This window comes from Carlito syrichta, unplaced genomic scaffold, assembly GCF_000164805.1.
Source record: "Carlito syrichta isolate Samal-C Ts95f unplaced genomic scaffold, Tarsius_syrichta-2.0.1 Scaffold316302, whole genome shotgun sequence".
Classification (NCBI taxonomy): Eukaryota; Metazoa; Chordata; class Mammalia; order Primates; family Tarsiidae; genus Carlito; species Carlito syrichta.
In genome coordinates this window covers 2,283,013-2,303,919 of record NW_007260398.1, presented here as the reverse complement: position 1 = coordinate 2,303,919, position 20,907 = coordinate 2,283,013, and the positions used below count along the sequence as shown (strand labels likewise).

Below are 20,907 nucleotides of genomic sequence, written 5' to 3'. Positions count from 1 at the left end.
CTCAAAAAAAAAACAAACAAAAAAATACCAACAGCATTATAAAAAGTGTAGGAAGCTAGAGCCAGCAAGACTTTACTCTTTCTGATGTTTCTTTGTTAAGTCATCAGCAGAAAGTATAGACTTGCCCTCTTTTCTGGTGTATGTTATCATCACTTGGATATATTCTAGTGAAGAGGGGGAGATTTATATTTGTACACACACACACACACACACACCAACTTCAGACTTCCTTGTGGGAGAATTGATGTTTTTCACCTTAACTGAATACCTGCTGACCTATTACTATCCTATTTTTCTAACTCTTATTCACTCATCCTTTCAAAATATTTGAGTACCTCCTATGTGCCAGTTGATAAATCCAGCTCTTGCACACAGGAGATTTCTATTTAGAAGGGCAAGACCAGTAGTAAAAAAAGGAGACAAATAAATAAATGAGATTATTTCAGAGCATGGAAAGTGTTATTAAGTAAATTACTGGTTGGTGTGTTAACAAGTAACAGGAATGAGATGGGGTCGCTTTGGTTAAGATGGTCAAGAAAGGTCTCCCTAAGGTGGAAATACTTGAACTGAGGTCTAAAGGATGAGATAGAGCCAGTCATTCAAAGCAAGAAGAGAGCTCAGAGACAAGAAAAAGCAAGTGGAAGGGCCTGGTGCAGCAAGAGCTTGGTGTGTTTGAAAAGCATCAAGGAAGCCACTGTGGCTGGGGCATGTTGGAGGGAGGCAAGTGAAGATGGACAGGGTGGGTAGGGCTACAGCCACTGCCTCATCACCTACATAGAAGAGGTAGATTTGGTTCTTTTTTTTATTTTTTTAAAATCTTTTCTTAAAGACAGGATCTCATTATGTTGTCCAAGTTGGACTTGAACTCCTAGACGCAAGTAGCTGAGGCTACAGGGGCACACCACCATGTCTGGCTAGATTTGTTTTTAAGTACCATGAGAAGCCGTTGAAGACTTTTAAGCAAGTGAGGAAGAGATTTGATTTATGTCATGATAGTGATTTATGTCATTTCTTTTTTTTTCTTTTCTTTCTTTTTTTTTTTGAGTCAGAGTCTTACTCTGTCCCCCAGTGATATATGGCCACTGTAGCCTCTGTAGTCTCAACCTGCTGGGTTCAGGGAATCCTTCTACCTCAGCTTCCAAGTAACTGAAACCACAGGCGTGTGCCACCATACCTGGATAATTTTTTTAAAAAATTTATTGTAGAGACGAGATCTTGCCAATTTGCCCAGGCTGGTCTTGAACCCCTGAGCTCAGGCATTCCTCTTTCCTCCATCTCCCAAAGTGCTGAGATTACAGGCGTGAGCTACCACGTCCAGCTGTTAGGTTCATTTCTAAGAGTTAGAGCCTTATAGCAAAGTGTAAGGAGTCTGGGATTTATTTCTAATTTATATTCTAAGGATCAGTCAGAGAGCTTAATTCTCAAATTAATCTTTTGGTTTACTACAGTTCACTACCAAACTATTTACCTACATTTTTCAGTCTTCTTCTATGGAATCCTTCAGTGAAGGATTTCCCACTCTTAACCCTTAAAGTATTAGTTGGCTTGTGCAGTGGATCATAATGTGATCAAGTAGGGCAATGTAAAAGTACTTTACAGAACATTCCAGATCTGACAGCCCATACCTTTACAAGTTACCTAGTGTCTCATCTGCTTGTCCCTTTCAAAAGGCCATCATGTATTTATTGTCTACTTTGTGCCCAGACTGGTCCTAGATGCTACAGAAATTAAAGAAATAAGAGATGTGGTACTCCCTCTCAAGACATTGAACAGCCAAAATTTGGATAGCCAAAATGTACTATACACAAAATAAAAAGCAATTCATTATTGATCCATAGGGTGCTGACTGTAACTACGAGTGCTAGTTCTGAGAGCATAATGCTATTTCTCAGGATCTGTAGTATGTTTAGGGATCTAAACCCTGCATTCTTTTTCTGGTCTTTCATTTAATAACAGGAGCAACTGGAGATCATTGTTTAATGGATCTATTGATTATAATTTCCTTGCTTAGCATTTCTTGTAGTATTCCACATTGTTAAGACAAATGATGCTTCAGTTATTGCAGTTATTTGCTTATATGCTTATACTTCCTACTAGACCATAAACTCTCTGAGAAAGTGTATTATTTATATTTCTGTCCCCAGTTGGCACTGAATGAATGAAGACAGCCAGTTGTAGAGTGTAGTGTGTGTGTATGTGTGAGAAAGCATCAGAGAGACAGAAACAGATACCTCTCTGTTGCAAACCTGTTGGAATTCTGGGCATGGAATTTGAAACAACACTTTAATCCTGTCAGGAGCCCAGATTCTAAAATTGTTGTGAATATCTAATTGTATACTTTGGGTTGTTCTCTATATCTGTGAAGTGAGAATAATTGCCTTTCCTACAGGAATATAAATGACCTGCTTCTATGAGAATATTGCATTTTCCCATCTACCAAGAGCCACCTTATGCTATGGACACATTCTTGTTATTTAACTTTTCTAGTAAAGTAAGTAGGTAGCAAGCGTTTAATTTATGAGAGAATGTTGAGGCCTGGGAGTAGTCTCAGGTAAGAATTCTCTGCTCATCTTCATACCTGTTGGTATACAAATATTTCTTGAGTTCCCAAAGATAAGGCTCCTTTTTTTTTTTTTTTTTTTTGCCAACCCTCACCCAGTGAATAACCCTCCTTCACCACTACTCTGCATCCCCTACCTAACTCCTGTTATATCTCCAACATCCTCTGTCTCCCTGACACCCTATCACACTGCTATCTTCTACTAACCCTACTCCTTATCCTCTACTTCATGTTTTTTAAAGAAAATGTGAGCAGTACTGGGGACAAATTATAAATGGTCAGCAAGTTATTGTCGATATTTGGAGATTAGAAGTCAGAAAAAGTCATATCTCTTTTGAAATGCTTACTTTCATTCCCATTTTGTTGTTTCTGAAAGAGCCCTTATACTTGTTGTACAACTTAGAAGGCAGGCAGGGCCCTCAAGCTGGGAAGGTAGCAAACTGGTCATGACTGTATTTTGTCTCATCATTTCTAATTTATCCCTTTTATTGAATTCTTCTCAGTCCAGTCTTCTCTAGCTCTGGGAAGCATAAAATTCATCTACCTCACTTCCCAGAACATTCACACACAGTTCCCACGTATGACTAGCTATCAGCTTTGATATCTGTAGGCTTCAATGACTCCCTTCTCTTTAGTGTTGTTCATGTTTCTATATATTATTTAAAGTTGGAGCGTGGCCTTCCTATAAAGTTTAGGGGATTAAAGAATCCCTCAGTTCCTGTATACCTCTCTCTACTGCTTGATATGCTCTGTTCATGGCATCGCAACTGTGGGGTCTAGAAGTTGGTTTCAGATATGCTGTTAAACAGAATCATTTCCCAGTATCCTTTATTACTCTCATTATGTAAACATTTTTTTTTTATTTTTTGGAGTTGGAGTCTCACTCGGTCGCCCAGACTAGAGTGCAGTGGCCGCTCCCAGCCACCGCAGCCTCACCTGCTGGGCTCCAGCAATCCTTCCGCCTCAGCCTTCCGAGTAGCCGGAGTTACAGGCACACGCTACCACGCCCGGCTGATTGTTTTTTTGATTTATTGTAGAGATGAGGTCTTGTTGCCCAGGCGGGTCTCGAACCCGCGGGCTCAGGCAATCCACTCACCTCAACCTCCCAAAGGCGCGGGATTACAGGCTGAGCCACCGAGCCCGGCTATGTAAACATTTTTTAAACTTAACACCACTTAAACTCTACCAAATACTGAGTGTCAGATAGGGGAGGTTCACATAAACTTTCACTAATGATATCTGAAACTCTGCATATCCTGAGGGAGAGGGAAGATGGCATGCTTGGGGAACTGGTCTTTAAGTTTAAAGATTAAGACCAGGGATGGTGCTGCATCCAGGATGAAGATTCACAGAAGAGATGGCTTATGTGTGGTACACTTTGTTCTCAAACAAAGCTTCCCCCCAGTCTTTCTCTTTGATGTCTAAAGATATACAAGGTCATAAAGTTAAGGTAAAAATTAAGGAAAATGAGAGCTGATGCAGAGGAATAACCTTTTAAAGGAAAACATAGAAGTTCTCCTGACTTAGACAAATGAGAAAAAAAAGTCTCCTGCAATCTTTCTGTATGTGAGAGAAGAACCTCATTTGTCTCTTCTTCTCAACCTTTTATTCTGTTGGGAATAAAATCGTTGAGAAAAAACATAAAGTAGCATGTTTCTAATGCTGCAGCTAACCTTATTTCAATTCGTTATTTTTTCATGTGCAAGTAGTAGGAAAACCTTGATACTTTGGCAAGCACATGAAGAAATAATTATTTTTGTTCTATAGATTCTCTAAAGACCATGCTGTCTTCTTGAGTAAGCTTGTTTTTTCATTTTAAATGATGTTTCTGTGTACCCAGAACACAGTTAAGAAATTTCTTATTCTGACAAAAGATTATTTAATGCTTGGCAGTGTTAGGATTAATTACTATGATCCTTTTCCTCTGAAGCTAAAGTTCTTTTTTTTTTTGAGTTGGAGTCTTACTCTTGTAGCCCAGACTGGAGTGCAGTCGCATAATCATGGCCACCACAGCCTCAGTCAGCTGGGCTCAGGAGATCCTTCTGCCTCAGCCTTCTAAGTAGCTAGAAATACAGATGCACACCACCATACCAGGCTAGTTTTTTTTATTTATTGTAGAGATGAGGTCTTACCAAGTTGCCTGTGCTGATCTTGAACCCCCCGTAGGCTCAGGCAGTCCTCTTGCCTCGGCCTCCCAAAGTGCTGGGATTACAGACAGAGCCACTGTGCCCAGCTAAGAGTTCTTCTTAATAATATTTTTGTTATTTGTAACTTGAGAATTTTTACTTACATTATTAGTCGCCAAATATACAACCTAAGTTTCTTTTTCCTGAGTACATGTGAATCAAATCCATTTTGGAAAAGCTCTTTTCAAACTAAAGCAAAGCCACATGCAGTGACTCACGCCTATGATACCAGCACTTTGGGAGGCGGAGGTGAAGGGATTGCCTGAACCCAGAGGTCGGAGACCATCCTGGGCAACTTGGCGAGACCTTGTCTCTACAGTAAATCAAAAAATTAGCCGGACATAGTGACACATGACTATAGTTCTAGCTACTTGGAAGACTGAGGCAGAAAGAACGCTTAAACCCAGCAGGTCAAGACTATAGTGTCCATGTGCATGCCACTGCATACAAGCCTGGGTGATAGAGCAGGAGACCTTTAACTAAAAAAAACAAAAAAAAAACCAAACATGTCATCAGTCACCAATGAGATGTTCAGGATTTAGTAACCAATAGACAGAATCTAGTATGCTTAGGCTAGCCCAGTTTGTGAAGAAATGGTAATACAAATCAAATAATACAGAGACTATGATTAGTTTTAGATAGCCTGAGCAGCTATGTTAACAGTACTGACAATACAGATATGAAATGAGCAGAACAACCCTAAATCTTTTTTTTTTTTTTTTTTGAGTTGGAGTCTCGTCGCCCAAACTGGAGTGCAGTGGCGCTCCCGGCCACCGCAACCTCGACCTGCTGGGCTCCGGTGATCCTTCCGCCTCAGCCTTTCAAGTAGCCGGAATTACAGGCATGTGCTACCATGCCCGGCTGATTTTTTGATTTATTGTAGAGATGAGGTCTCACTGCCCAGGCAGGTCTCAAACCCTCGGGCTCAGGCAATCCACTCACCTCAGCCTCCCAAAGGCGCAGGATTACAGGCTGAGCCACCGAGCCCGGCAACCCTAAATCTTTTAAAGTGACTTTATTTTCAGAGAAGTTTTAGGTTCACAGCAAAATTTAGCAGAAGATAAAGAGATTTTTCCATATATTCCTACTAAAAATTTTAATTTTTATAATTTATATATAATTTTTAGCTTTTTAGTTTTTGTAACACCTGGAAAGATAAACCAACTTTCTAAATCCTCAGAGTTTCTTGTAATAAGAAAGGGATTGTGATTTAACATTGTCACTTTTGGGCCATCTTTATTAAATACTGGATGCCATGGAATCTTTTTCCTTACCATGAATTCAAATGAACTAAGGTCTAGACCAGCTCTGTGCAGTAGCACTTGAAATGATGCTAGAAATATTCTGTAACACTAGTCACTAGCCACGTGTGCTGTTGAGCACTTAAAATGTGGTACGTGTGGGTTGAAGAACCGAATTTTAATTTTTTTTATTTTAAATTAAATTTAAATAGTCACATGTGGCTAGTAGCTATAGTATTAGACAATGAAGTTTTACTTTATTTATTTTATTTAATTTTATTTTTGAGCTAGGTTCTCACTCTGTTGCCTAGGCTAGAGTGCAGTGGCACACTCGTAGCTCACCACATGGGCACACTCATGACTCACCACATGGGCTCCACCTCCTGGGTTCACCTCAGCCTCCCAAGTCACTGGGACTGTAGGCTTATGTCATCATGCCTGTCCAATTTGTTTTTTACTTTGTAGAGATGAAGTCTCACGGTGTTGCCCAGGCTGGTCTTGAACTCCTGGGCTCAAGCAGTCCTCTCGCCTCGGCCTCCCAAAGTGCTGAGGTGTGGCCGGGCTCGGTGGCTCAGCCTGTAATCCCAGTGCTTTGGAAGGCCAAGGTGAGTGGATTGCCTGAGCCTGCGGGTTCGAGACCCGCCTGGACAACTTGGCGAGACCTCATCTCTACAATAAATCAAAAAAATAAAATAAAATCAGCTGGGTGTGGTAGCGTGTGCCTGTAATTCTGGCTACTCGGAAGGCTGAGGCGGAAGGATCGCTGGAGCCCAGCGGGTCAAGGCTGCGGTGCCCGGCAGCGTGCCACTGATTCCAGTCTGGGTGACGGAGTGAGACTCCAACTCAAAAAAAAAGTGCTGAGTTGTAAGCCACTGAACCTGGTAACAGTGGAGTTTTAGACCTTATTCTGCTACTGAGGAATTAAGTGAGTTTAGGCAATCAGTAACTTTTCTGAACTCAACTTCTATTTATGAAATTGGGATATTAACTGTTTTACAGGTTATCTGCAGAGTGAGTTACACACATAGCAATAACTTACCCAGAGAGTTAGTTTGGAGATCAAATGAAATGATGTATTGTTCATGATTTTGAAATGTAGGCAATATTCTTATTTAAGAACAAGCTGGGTACAATGACTCACACCTTTATCCCAGCACTTTGGGAGGCTGAGGCGGGAGGACTGCTTGAGGATAGGAGTTCAAGACCAGCCTAAGCAACATAGTGAGACCTCGTCTCTACAAGAAATTTTTTTTTTGTTTTGAGAAAGCAGGATTTATTGAGAGGACAGAGAAGCTCCCACAGTGGGAGGGGACCCAAAGGGATTGCCTTTACAAGAAAGTTTTAAAAAATTGGCTGGGCATGGTGGCGTGCACCTGTAGTTCCAGTTACTTGGGAGGATTGCCTGGTAGGTCAAGGCTGCAGTGAACTGTGGTCATGCCTGCACTCCAGCCTGGGCAACAGAATAAGATCCCAACTCAAAAAAAAAAAAAGAAAAGAAAGAAAAGGCCAGGTATGGTGTCTCACACCTGTAATTCTAACACTTTGAGAGGCCAAGGTGGGAGGATTGCTTGAGCCCAGGAGTTTGAGACCAGCCTGGGCAACATAGCAAGACCTTGTCTCTACAAAAAGATTAAAAAATTAGCCTGGTGTGGTAGTGCATGCCTATAAGGGAGGCCGAAGTGGAAGGATCGTTTGAGCAGGAGATTGAGGCTGCAGTAAGCCATAATCGTGCCACTGCATTCCAGCCTCCAGCCTTGGCAACAGAGTAAGAGCCCAACTCAAAAAAAAAAGAGAGAGAGAGTGAGGACTGTTAACTTGGACCTTGCATCTTGTAAATCTGAAAGCAGCTTTATACATAAATACAAAATTCTGTGGAAACTAGTGTTTAGGAACAGAAACTATTTTTCAATAAATATAGTCCTTAATTTTACTTTCCTTCCTACCAGTGGACTAGAAAAAAATTGGTATAAATTGTTAAAAGTTGAAGAACTGGCCAGCTGCTTTGTGGCTCATACCTGTAATCCTAAGCACTTGGGAAGACCAAGGTGGGAGGATCACTTGAGCCCAGTTAGAGACCAGTCTGGGCAACATAGTGAAACCCTGTCTCTATGAAAAATTTAAAAAGAATATTTTTAGGTGTGGTTTCTCTCACCCATGCTAGCTCTGGCATGTTTCTCTTTCTTTCCTCTCTTCTTTCTCGAATAAACTTAGTTGTAAAACTTAAAAAAAACAAAAACAAAATAAAAGAATACTTTAAAATAAATTATAAAATAAAAAAGTCAAAGAGCCACTAGCCAATTGATACTCTGTTAAGATCATTCCCCTTTTGGTCATATATTAGCAGGCCTATCATTTTATTAGCTTGCCTTCTCCCTGGTAGTAGCTATTTCTTTTATTTTTTTTTATTTTTAATTTTAAAGATGTGAGGTACAATTCAGGGTTAGGTATACAAATGTTCATTATGCAGATACCTTTGTTGATGAGATGTGCCTCCCCCCACTGGCATTTTCCCATTACTACCAATCCTGATGCCCTTTCCCCTGGCAGTTTCCCACTACTACCAATCCCTTTCTTATATTATTATGATGATTGTTCAAGGTCCACTTATGAGTGAGAACACGTGGTACTCAGTTCTTTGTTTCTATGATAGATCATTCAGTATTATAGACTCCATCCAAGTCCATCCAAGATGCTGCAAAGTTCATTATTTTGTCCTTTAGGCTGTGTAATATTCCATTGTGTATATGTACCACATTTTTAAAATCCAGTTCTCTTTTGATGGACAGCACAGTTGGTTTCATGTTTTTGTTTTTGTTTTTTTTTGGGGGGGGTTTGTTTGTTTGTTTGTTTTTTGTATTGGAGTCTCACTCTGTCGCCCAGACTGGAGTGCAGTGGCCGCTCCTGGCCACCGCAGCCTCGACTTGCTGGGCTCCGGAGATCCTTCCGCCTCAGCCTTCTGAGTAGCTGGAATTACAGGCATGTGCTACCACGCCCGGCTGATTTTTTGATTTACTGTAGAGATGAGGTCTCGCTGCCCAGGCGGGTCTCGAACCCGCGGGCTCAGGCAGTCCACTCACCTCAGCCTCCCAAAGGCACAGGATTACAGGCTGAGCCACCGAGCCCGGCTCATGTTTTTGCTATCGTGAATAATGCTGTAATAAACATACGTGTGCAGGAATCTTTTCATAGAGTGATTTGAGTTCCTCCACATATACTCCCAGAAGGGGGATTATGAGGTCATATGAAAGGTCGATTTTTAGATCTTTTAGGAATTACCAAACTGTTTTCCATAGAGGCTGTACTAATTCACATTCTCACCAACAGTATAGAAGTGTCCCCTTTTCCTCACATTCTTTCCATCATCTGTTATTTTTTGAGTTATTGATGATGGCCATCCTCACTGGCCATCCTCACTGGAGTTCGGTATCTCACTGTGGTTTTACACTGCATTTCTTTGATGACTAGTGAGGCTGAGCATTTTTTCATGTTTCCGTTGGCTGCTAGTATGTCTTCTTTTGAAAAGTGTCTATTCATGTAGATGTTTCTTTTTAACCTCTTTCTCTGTAAACAAAACCCAGCAAACAAGTGTCTGTGTTAGAAATAATGTTTGTTTTTTTTTTTAGCCGGGCTCGGTGGCTCAGCCTTTAATCCCGTGCCTTGGGAGGCTGAGGTGAGTGGATTGCCTGAGCCCGCAGGTTCGCGACCCGCCTGGGCAGTGAGACCTCATCTCTACAATAAATCAAAAAATCAGCCGGACATGGTAGCGCATGCCTGTAATTCCGGCTACTTGGAAGGCTGAGGCGGAAGTATCGCCAGAGCCCAGCAGGTCGAGGCTGCGGTGGCCGAGAGTGGCCACTGCACTCTAGTCTGGGTGACAGAGTGAGACTCCAACTCAAAAAAATAATGTTTTTCCTGCTTGCACTGATAATGGACTTTCACAAATTCTCTGGGTACAAAATAAATGTGGAAAAGACTGTTACACCAACAACAAGCAGGTGGAGAACCAAATAAAAAGCACAATCCCGTTTTCCATAGCCACACAAAAAATGAAATACTTTGGCATCTTCCTAACCAAGAAGTGAAAGATCTTTACAATGAGAACTACAAAACACTGCTCAAAGAAATCCAAGAAAACACAAACAAATGGAAAAATATTCCATGCCCATGAATAGGAAGAATCAACATTGTTAAGATGTTCATCCTACCAACAGCAATCTACAGATTCAACACTATACCCATTAAATTACCAACATTATTCTTCTCAGACTCGGAAATGACAATACAGAAATTCATATGGAAACATAAATGACCATGGGTAGCCAAAACATTCCTTAGCAAAAGAAAGCAGGAGGTATCACACTTCCAGGCTTCAAACTTTACTATAAGGCTATAGTAATCAAAACAGCCTGGTATTGGTACAATAACAGGCATACAGACCAATGGAACAGGATAAAGATTCTGGAAGCAAAGCCTCAGTTTCTCAACCAACTTATCACAAAGCTTCCAACAACAATCACTGGGGAAAGGAGAACCTATTCAGTAAATGGTGCTGGAAAAACTGATCACACGCAGAAGATTGAAACAGGACCCCTACCTATTATCACCATATATAAAATTATCTCTAAATGGATCAAAGACCTAAACGTAAAATCTCAAACTAAGAATCTTAGAAAATGTGTAGGAGACACCCTTATGGAAATTGGAACTGGCAGCCAATTCCTAATCAAAAACCTAAATGCCCATACCATCTAAGAGATAAGATAGATAAGTGGGACCTCATCAAACCGACAAGCTTCTGCAAAGTGAAAGAAGCCATCAAGACAGTAGGGAGACAGCCCACAAAATGGGAAAAAATATTTGCCAATTGTATATCTGACAAAGGCCTAGCATCTAGGATCTACAAGGAATTCAATCGCACTGAAAAGAAAAAAACAAACAACCTCATTAAAAAGTGGGCAAAAGGGCTGGGCGCGATGGCTCAAGCCTGTAATCCCAGCATTTTGAGAGGCTAAGACGAAAGGATTGCCTGAGCTCAGGGATTTGAGACCTGCCTAGGCAATTTGGTGAGACCTTGTCTCTACAATAAATTTAAAAAATAAGCTAGGTGTGGCAGTGCACACCTGTAGTTCCAGCTATTTGAAAGACTGAGGTGGAAGGATCACCTGAGCCCAGCAGGTTGAGGCTGTGGTGACTGTGAGCACCCCACTGCACTCCAGCCTGGGCGACAGTGAGACTCCAACTCAAAAAACAAAAAACAAACAGACCAAAAAAGTGGCAAAAGACATGAATAGATACTTCTCAGAAGATATGCAGGCAGTCAACAGACACATGAAAAAATGCTCAATCTCACTAATCATCAGAAAATGCAAATCAAAACCACATTGAGATACCACCTAACCCCAGTTAGAATGGCCATCATTAATAAAACAAACAACAACTAATGCTGGTGAGGATGTAGAGAAACAGGAATGCTTCTACACTGCTGGTGGGAATGCAAACTAGTGCAGCCTCTTTGGAAAACGGCGTGGCAATTTCTGAAGGAACTAGAAATTGACCTTCTGTATGACCCAGCAATCTCCCTATTGAGAATATACCTGGAGGAACTCAAATCATTCTGCAAAAAAGATACCTGCACATGCATGTTTGTTGCAGCTCTATTCATAATAGCAAAACATGGAACTAACCGTGCTGCCTATTGAAGCTGGACTGAGTTAAAAAAAAAAAAAAAAGTGGTACATACACAATGGAATATTATGCAGCTATAAAGAAGGACAAGCATATGGACTTCGCAGAAACTTGGATGAATTTAGAGTCTATCATACTCATTGATCTATCACAGAAACATAGGACAGAGTTCCATATGTTCTCACTCATAAGTGGACCTTGAACAATTATCATAATACTATAAGAAGGGGATTGGCAGTAGTGGGGAAACTCCCAGGGGAGGGGAGATGGGATTGGCAGTTGAAGGAAACTGCCAGAGGAGGGAGGGACACACCTCATCAACAAGGGTACCTGCATAATGAACATTTGTATATCTAACCCCGAGTTGTAAAAAAAAAAAAAAAAGAAGAAGAAGAAGAAAGAAAGAAAATGTTTTTTAATGTCTAGGCAACATGCCAAGAGATAGGAATGGTTACCAATAGGAACACAGTAGTGATACCAGAGCAGGTGAGGTTAAAAGTGGTCTTTTTTTTTTCTTCAACACTTTTTTTAAAAACAAAATTGTAGGTTTAAGGAAATGTCATTTGTTTGCCTTTAAGTGAAGTGTTACACTGTCAGGGACATTAGGTCTTGATGGGTACTTTATCGATAAGTGAACTTGTGTGGAAACTAGAGTGAGGGTATATCCTGGTCTCTCTGGGCCTGATCATCTCCCATTTGCTCCAGTCCATTTGGAAGTTGCTAGAAGCTCTGTGTGGTAGTCTCTGAACTGCTGCCCCTGTATGCCAAGGAAGTGTGGCCAAGATCCAGCCAGTGCCCCTTTCTAGTAGCAGCTCAGAAAAAGTCTCTTCCAAGCCCACAGTTGACCCTAGTCAGGTCAGTATCCTCCCTCCAGAGCTCAACTGCAGGGCATGATGTGACCAATTTGGCTCTTTTAGATACAGAGGTATTTTTTGGATGAAAGATACATACTTTCCTTTTCTTTTTTCTTTTCTTTCCTTTCCTGAAGCAGAGAACCCCACCTAATGAGATGATGTATCCTCACCACAGGAATGTGACTGTCTAACTGCAGTTCAATCCCTAGTTTAAATTGCATTTGATAAACACCATAGTGAAACATGTGTTCCAGGAGTGAGGCTAATCTGATCCCTAGATTTGAAGCTGAAAGAAGATTGTGTTAGGCGTATAGCCTCTGGAGTCTTCTGTCTTATCCTGGTAGAAGATCAAATGGGCACATCCCTTCCTGGTGTTTTATGTTATATTTGTGATAGGTGTCAGTGTCCTCATCTCTCTTCTTTTTGTTGTAGTGTGTGTCTACTTCAGTAATCTGTGACCATAGGACCCTCCTTCTTGGCCAGTTGCTAACAAATCCTAAAATACTACTCTGGAGTGAGTTGTGTGTTCCTGTTCTGATTGTATTCATTGTTGAATCCAAAGAAGAATCCAACAGTGAAGTGAGCTCTGATGAGACTATAAAAACTAGTCTTCCTCATGTGATTTCTTGATACAATTTAATATCTAAAACGTACAGTATGTGTTGAGTTTTATTTAATTAATTTGTTCTTAGTTAGCCACTGCATCTGCAACCCCAGCTATTTGTGAGTGCAAAGATGCCCGTGGCCTTCAAACCTCACAGTTAGTAGATACGATCAGCACTCTGGAAGCAATTTTTACTTTTTGAGTTGGAGTCTCATTCTGTCACCCAGACTGGAGTGCAGTGGCCGCTCCTAGCCACTGCAGCCTCGACCTGCTGGGCTCCGGTGATCCTTCCGCCTCAGCCTTATGAATAGCCGGATTACAGGCATGCGCTACCACGCCCGGTTGATTTTTTTATTTATTGTAGAGATGGGGTCTCACCAAGTTGCCCAGACAGGTCTCGAACCCGTGGGCTCAGGCAATCCACTCACCTCAGCCTCCCAAAGCACGGGATTACAGTCTGAGCCACCCAGCCTGGCTTCTGGAAGTAATTTTACTGGAGGGCTTTAAAATGACAGGATTGGCTCAGCTTGTAATCTCAACACTTTGGGAGGCCAAGGGGTGAATTGCCTGAGGCCGTGGGTTCGAGACCAGCCTAGGGATCTTGGCGAGACCTCATCTCTACAATAAATTTTTAAAAAATTAGCTGGGTGCGGTAGCGCAAGCCTGTATTCTGGCTACTTGGAAGGCTGAGGCAGAAGGATTGCCGGAGGCAGCAGGTAACACTGGGATGACTATGAGTATGCTGCTGCACTCCAGCCTGGGCGACAGAGTGAGACTCCAACTCAAAAAAAAAAGACAGGATTATGGCCGGGTTCAGTGGCTCAGCCTGTAATCCCAGCACTTTGGGAGACTGAGGCAAGTGGACTGCCTGAGCCTGTGAGTTCAAGACCAACCCGGGAAACTTGGCAAGACCTCATCTCTACAATAAAATAAAATAAAAAATTAGGCCTGGCTTGGTGGCTCAGCCTGTAATCCCAACACTTTGGGAGGCACAGGTGAGTGGATTGCCTGAGCCCGCGGGTTCAAGACCCGCTCGGGCAACTTGGTGAGACCTCATCTCTACAATAAATCAAAAATTAGCAGGGTGTGGTAGCATGCACCTGTAGTTCCAGCTACTTGGAAGGCTGAGGCGGAAGGATCGCCGAAGCCCAGCAGGTTGAGGCTGTGGTGGCGGGAGCATGCCACTATACTCCAGTCTGGGTAACGGAGTGAGACTCCAGCTCAAAAAAAAATAAAAAATTACCCAGGCGCGCATCTGTAGTTCCGGCTACTTGAAAGGCTGAGGCAGAAGGATTGCCGGAGCCCAGCAGGTTATCGCTGGGGAGGCCGTGAATGTACCACTGTACTCCAATCTGGGCAACAGAGTGAGACTCCAACTTAAAAAAAAATGACAGGCTTACCCTCATCCCACCACCTTTCAAACGAGAGGATCACTTGTATCCAGGTGTTCGAGACTTGCCTAGGTGACAGCAAGATTCTGTCTCTAAAATAATAATATTGTTGGTTCTTGAAGAACCTGAGGTATCCAAGGCCAGTTTCTTTTTGAGATAATAAGCAATGTAGAGAAGGTAAAAAGTCACTTGTTGCTACATACTATTTTACCTAACAATACAAACCCTAAAGAATCACATGCCCAAAGGGAACCCTGGTAGAGATCTGGTGATAGTAATTATTTTAAATACTTTAGCCTAGTGGGATGTCATTTGCAGAAGGTCAAAGGTGATTTGGAGCTTGTGTCTAAACAGATCACTTAATGACTATGGGACTTCAAAAGAAGCAATAGCTTTTTTTGTTTTGTGTTTTACCAAGGAGTATATTCTGGAGTGATAATCGACTGATCCAGAACCTTAGACTGGGCTGTGGTGTGAAAACCAAATATAAACATGACTGATATATAGGTAAAAGAGAAGCCTGGAAGATAAAGTTCAAAATATCTGACCCCTAAAATTTTAACCTTTTGGAATTCACTGTATGTGTTGTTGCTGCACAAAATTGCGTACTCATCACTCTATCTTAAGCCTCTTTCACCATCAGTGGGTCAAGAATGGGAGACTCTGGTGTAGCTTGTGCTCCTGGGAAGGAAAAGATTTAGCATTCTTGAGTCTTTACTTAAATTCATTCTTGGTAGTTGACCTTCCTGCTGGTTTGGGTGGGGGTGACAGCCCAGGCGCCAAAACAGGGGTGGTGGCAAGCCTACATACCAAAACAGGATGTGTGTGAAGAACATTTTATGACTGTTAATTTGGATCTTTGCTTGTCCCAGATTGTGTAGTCCCTTCTTCATACTCCACTACTCAAGTTCTTTCTCTGATTCATAAGAACTTAGTTTTAGTTCTCAATGTCATGGTTAGTCCCTGAACTGTTGATACAGATCTTTGGTTAATGATCTTTCTTGCAGGATATATTTGGAAGCGTTTTAGTATGTCAGCTAAAAACAGAAAGACAAAAAATGGAAGTCAAGCCCAGCCTGGTTAGCTGTCAGCATTTAACTCCACACACCTGCTGTTTCTTTCAGAAGGAGGAGGACACAAAGTTACAACAGTAAAAATGTCCTAAGCTTAACATAGCTTCTAGCAGATGGCAAAGCACTTTCACTTTAATATAAGTGCAGTATTTTGTATAATTACCATTTTGCAGATAAGAATACTGAGCCTCAGAGGGGTCATGTGACTTGGCCCTAGGTAACGCTGCCACTGAAAGGCAGATCCAGTGCAGACATTTTGTCTCCAAACATCCTGCTAATTCCTGAAGGTGTTTCTTGTCTACATGGGAATTTTGTGATGATAGCCTGCTATACTTACACCAAAATTTCAACTTTGAAAGTACTTGACAATTGAAAATAGCATCACATCAGGTCCCATAGTTGGTGAGGTCAGGTGAAAGGTGGTGGAAGTGAGAGTAACCCTGTCATTTTTAAACCCTCCAGTAAAAAATTATTTCCAGATTGCTGCTCATGTCTACTAATTGTGAGGTTTGAAGACCATAGGCATTTTTCCACTACTGTCATAATAACCCTTGTTTAGATCACAGGTTCTTGATGTCTTTTGTGCCATGGATTGTCCTTGGAGAATGCACATCCTTTCACTAGACAGTTGCCCAAGCAAGTACCCAAAATTCAACTGCAATTTCTAGTCATTTGTAGATCCTCTAAAGCTGGTACAGTGTGTCCCAAGTTAAGAGCCCCCGATCTGCCTGGCTATGGAATCCTAAGAAAAAGCATCTTCCTAGCTGGGCTCGGTGGCTCAGCTTGTAATCCCGCGCCTTTGGGAGGCTGAGGTGAGTGGATGGCCTGAGCCCACGGTTCGAGACCCGCCTGGGCAGGCGAGACGTCGTCTCTACAATAAATCAAAAAATTAGCCAGGCGTGGCAGCGTGTCCCTGTAATTCCGGCTACTTGGAAGGCTGAGGCAGAAGGATCGCTGGAGCCCAGCAGGTCGAGGCTGCGGTGGCCAGGAGCGGCCACTGCACTCCAGTCTGGGCAACAGAGTGAGACTCCAACTGCAAAAAAAAAAGAAAAAGCATCTTCCTAATGTTAGTGTTAACCCTTACACACCAGTAATGTAGCAGACCTCTGCTCTTCTGTCACTGCCCTGTGACCAGTGAACTTCTGTGCTCCTCACCTTCTGGGTGCTAAAACAAAGGACTACATTTCTATAGCTGCCTTCCATTGGGTATGGTTACCAGGCCCGTTACAAACAGCAGGGTGTGGAATCCATCCCAGCTGAATCAGGCCCTAGCTAGGGTATAGCAAAAGGAAAATGGCAAAAAGCCCTGATTCTTTGACTCCCAGCAATATATGCATTGCAGTGTTCCTGAAAGCAGTTCAGGAAATTAAAACTCTACCCACGCAACCAAGAGAGTTGAAATTTTGAATCAGACTGTTGAGAAAATTTATCAAGTTGTTGGTTTTTTTGTTTTGTTTTGTTTTTTACTAATTGTATTTTTTAATCATTGGCACCTGGTAGTGGAAAATAAGCAGATAAAATCCTTGCGTTATTACCTGGTTTTCAAATTTAGTGGCACCGGCAGCACTAAAGATTAAAATTCTTGAGGTCCAGGAATCAGCATTCCAGACAGATCCATGCACTCCAGAGACATTCTCATGTAAATGGATCTTGAACCACACTTAGGGAAACCCTGAGCCAAGGGGCTGCCTCCCCCTTTTCATTTTTAGTATGGTCCTAGAATATTGCTATTATCTTCTCCCTAGGAGTTCTGAAGTAGAGTATTGCCCTGTCCATGTGATTCAAGAGTTAATGACAAATTTCTAAGACAGTTGAGGCTGCTGCATATAAGATGATTGGGGACAGATAACTTATGAACCCCCATCTCCAGTGCTGGGAAAAGCTTGCCTCTCTTGTGGCCTTGTACTATGTCATTGGTCAGTTTTGGCAAGTTTATAAATTGGGAGCTGTGTAACAAACTCTTGTGCTAGGGCCAAGGGACAAAGCAAAAGATTCAATTAACTTTATATGCAGTTTGATTATACAGGGACTCCCTTTTCTGCTATGTTGGCCTCTTCAAGAGAGGGCTAGAGGGAAAAGGAATAGGAGAATGTGTGCCCCTTTGACATTATCTAAGGTTAGATCAGAAGCCCTTCTGTCTGTCCCATTGCCAGTATTAAAGAAAATGACATAACAGCATTTATTTCCCAAAGTATAGCCAGGAAAGGATGGTGAAATGTGAATGATTAGATTGAAATCACTTTGGTTTTTTGTAACTATCACATATTTGGGAGGAAAAAAGATACTTCATCAGGAAGAAAGTGTCTATTACCTCCTTGCTGAAATATATATAAATAAAAAGTTCTGTATTTTGAAATCAGGAGAACTAGAGTCTGCTCTTCATTCTGCGGTTTACTAGGATGTCATCTCAAATAAGTTCTCAATTATATAATGTGGAAAATAATAGGTACCAAGAAGCTCAAGCAAGGTAATTCTTAACCCATTGTGCAGCTCTCAGGGAAAACAAGACCATTTGTAGCAAATCCTTTTGTTTGCACCCTCCTACTTTATATCTTCTCATTTCATTTCCTCTAGTGCTTCTTGAGAAAGAACAGAGTAGAGTCCACAGTCCTACAAGACCCTGTGTGGCTTCCTGTTTCAGTGCATCTCCACCTACTCTCTCCTTGTTCACTCTGTGCTACCACTGTGGGCTAAGTGCAGTATTTAGTATAATTACCATTTTGCCAATGAGGATACTGAGCCTCAGAGGGGTCATGTGACTTGGTCCTAGATAACACTGCCACTGAAAGGCAGATCCAATGCAGACATTTTGTCTCCAAACCTCCTGCTAATTCCTGAAGGTCACAGCTTATAGTGGTTCTTGTCTACATGAGAATTTTAGAGACAGGGTCTTGCTGTATCACTCAGGCCTGGAGTGCAGTGGTGGGATCATAGTTCATCACAGCCTTGACTTCCTGGCCTCAGGCGATCTTCCTGCCTCAGCCTCCTGAGTAGCTGGGACTACAGGTGTGTACCACCATACACTTAGGCAAAATCCCACCCAGAGCCTTTACACTTGCTGTTCTCCTTGCCTGAAGGGCTGTTCCCCGATGACTACAGGGCTTGCCCTCTTCCTTTAGGTCTCTACTCAGACATCACCTTATCAAAAAGTCTTTTCCTGACCACTATATATAAAATGACTTCATCCCATCACTCTCTATTGGCCATACCCTGCTTTATGTTTCTTCTTATATTTCTTCATAACACCTGTAATCCCAACACTTTGGGAGGTCAAGGAATGAGGTTCACTTGAGGTCAGGAGTTTGAGACCAACCTAGGCAACATAGAAAAAGAAAAAAAATCCTGCGTGCGTGTGTGTGTATGTGTGTGTAGTGGAGAGGACCTCCTAAAGATGACACCGTCTATGGAGACAGAACAGCTAATGCAGCTTAGATATAGATAGTGAGTTCCTCACAGGCAGTCTTAGATAAGCCTTCCAAGTAGCCAGAACTACAGGTGCATGCTATCACACCTGCCTTAATTTTTTGATTTACTGTAAAGACAAGGTCTCGCCAAGTTGCCCAGCTGTTCTTGAACCTGTGGGCTCAAGCAGTCCTCTCACTTTGGCCTCCCAAAGTGCTGGAATTACAGGCTTGAGCCACCGTGCCTGGCCAATTTATATATTTCTAAACTGCTGCTTAAGCAACCTATTACTAAGCTAAGCTTTGATCCACAGGTGTTAGTTCTTATCGTTTTACTTCTAAGTTTTGCCTGTGTCACAAGGAACTTTTGAGATAATAGGAAAGTTGCTGTTTAATTACATTTTCTCTTAGAGCACCATTGACACCTGAGTTGTCGTAGGAAAGGGACTTCTCATTCGGCATGAAAGTCCTAGCTTCCCATGCAGTCTCTACTCACACTGTGGTGGGGGTGACCCTGTTACCACTGGGCAATGATCAAAGTCTTGACTCTCCACCCCTTCTCTGACGTCACCCAGCAAGGGGGAGAAGGGTACCTCATTAATGTTAGGTGGGGGATGTAAGCCCAAACTCCTCATTAGGACTTATGCTATGGGGAGAGAGATGTTTGTTACTGGCTGGTAGGAATGAAAGCCCCAAATTTCTACTTGGCTCTCTCTGACATCACCCTAGCAGGGCTATTGGGATACCTCATTACACCCTTGCAAGGTGAAAGACTCTCACCTTGACTTTTACAGAGAGGAGGGATGAGGCAATTTCTTTTCCTATGGTGTTTGAAGTAGAATAATTTTTGTCTACAAGTTTACTGGGCTGCTCTTTCCTGGTCTTTTGGCTGAAAAAGAGCATGTCTTATGGGGCTTTTAAAAATAATCTTTACCCACTGGCATTTCTGGGGTGTTTTCCTCTTCAGTTTTAAGTCTGGGATGGATGAAGTGAAAACAAGCAAAAAAACAGGGAACTAGCCGAGCTCGGTGGCTCAGCCTGTAATCCCAGCACTTTGGGAGGCTGAGGTGAGTGGATTGCCTGAGCCTATGGGTTCGAGACCTGCTTGGGCAACTTGGCAAGACCTTGTCTCTACAATAAATCAAAAAATTAGCCGGGCGTGGTAGCGTGCACCTGTAGTTCTAGCTACTTGGAAGGCTGAGGCGGAAGGATCGCTGGAGCCCAGCAGGTCGAAGCTGCGGTGGCCGGGAACGTGCCACTGCACTCCAGTCTGGGTGACAGAGTGAGACTCCAACTAAAAAAACCCCCAAAAACAGGGAACTTACCACCATGTTGTCCCTTGGTCTTGGGTCTTGAGTTCCCTAGCCAGTTTTACCTTTCAGAATCTACTTTTGTTTTATGTAGACTGCCTAGAGTTTTAACTTGTACTTAGTGTGAAGAATCCAGAAAAAAATATGTGTCCCTATCTTCCCTGAAGCAGCAGTTCCTACATTAGCACATTAAAGTTCTTCTTGGGCTGTGCCTTGCCTACCCTTCCAGCCACATCAACCCCACAAAAACTCCTTGATCCAGCTGTCTCAAACTCCCTGTAGTTCCTTGAACTTGTCTTGTTATTTTATACCTTCATGTTAGTGCTCTTGCTCTTCCTCAACCTCAGATGTTCTCCCTGCTGCTCGTTGTCTGCCTTTGGTGTTTCTGTTCAGTTCATTTGGGTTTCTCTGTAAAATCTTCTCAGACAGTTCACACACTCTTCCCTCAGGTCACATCTCTTCTGTTCTTTGTAGTACCTTAAATTACCACTGCTATTGTATTTCTGTCTAGGATCATAGCTATTTGTCTCTTTTTATTTGTCTCTTTTTTTTTTTTCTTTTTGAGTTGGAGTCTCACTCTGTCACCCAGACTGGAGTGCAGT

General features: G+C 42.2%; 1 protein-coding gene across 2 annotated transcripts in view; it reads left to right on the top strand.

The window, feature by feature from the left end:
• The window catches only part of MKL1 (megakaryoblastic leukemia (translocation) 1), a 52,411-nt gene that overhangs the window by 961 nt on the left and 30,543 nt on the right, over positions 1-20,907 (top strand). The window lies entirely within an intron of this gene.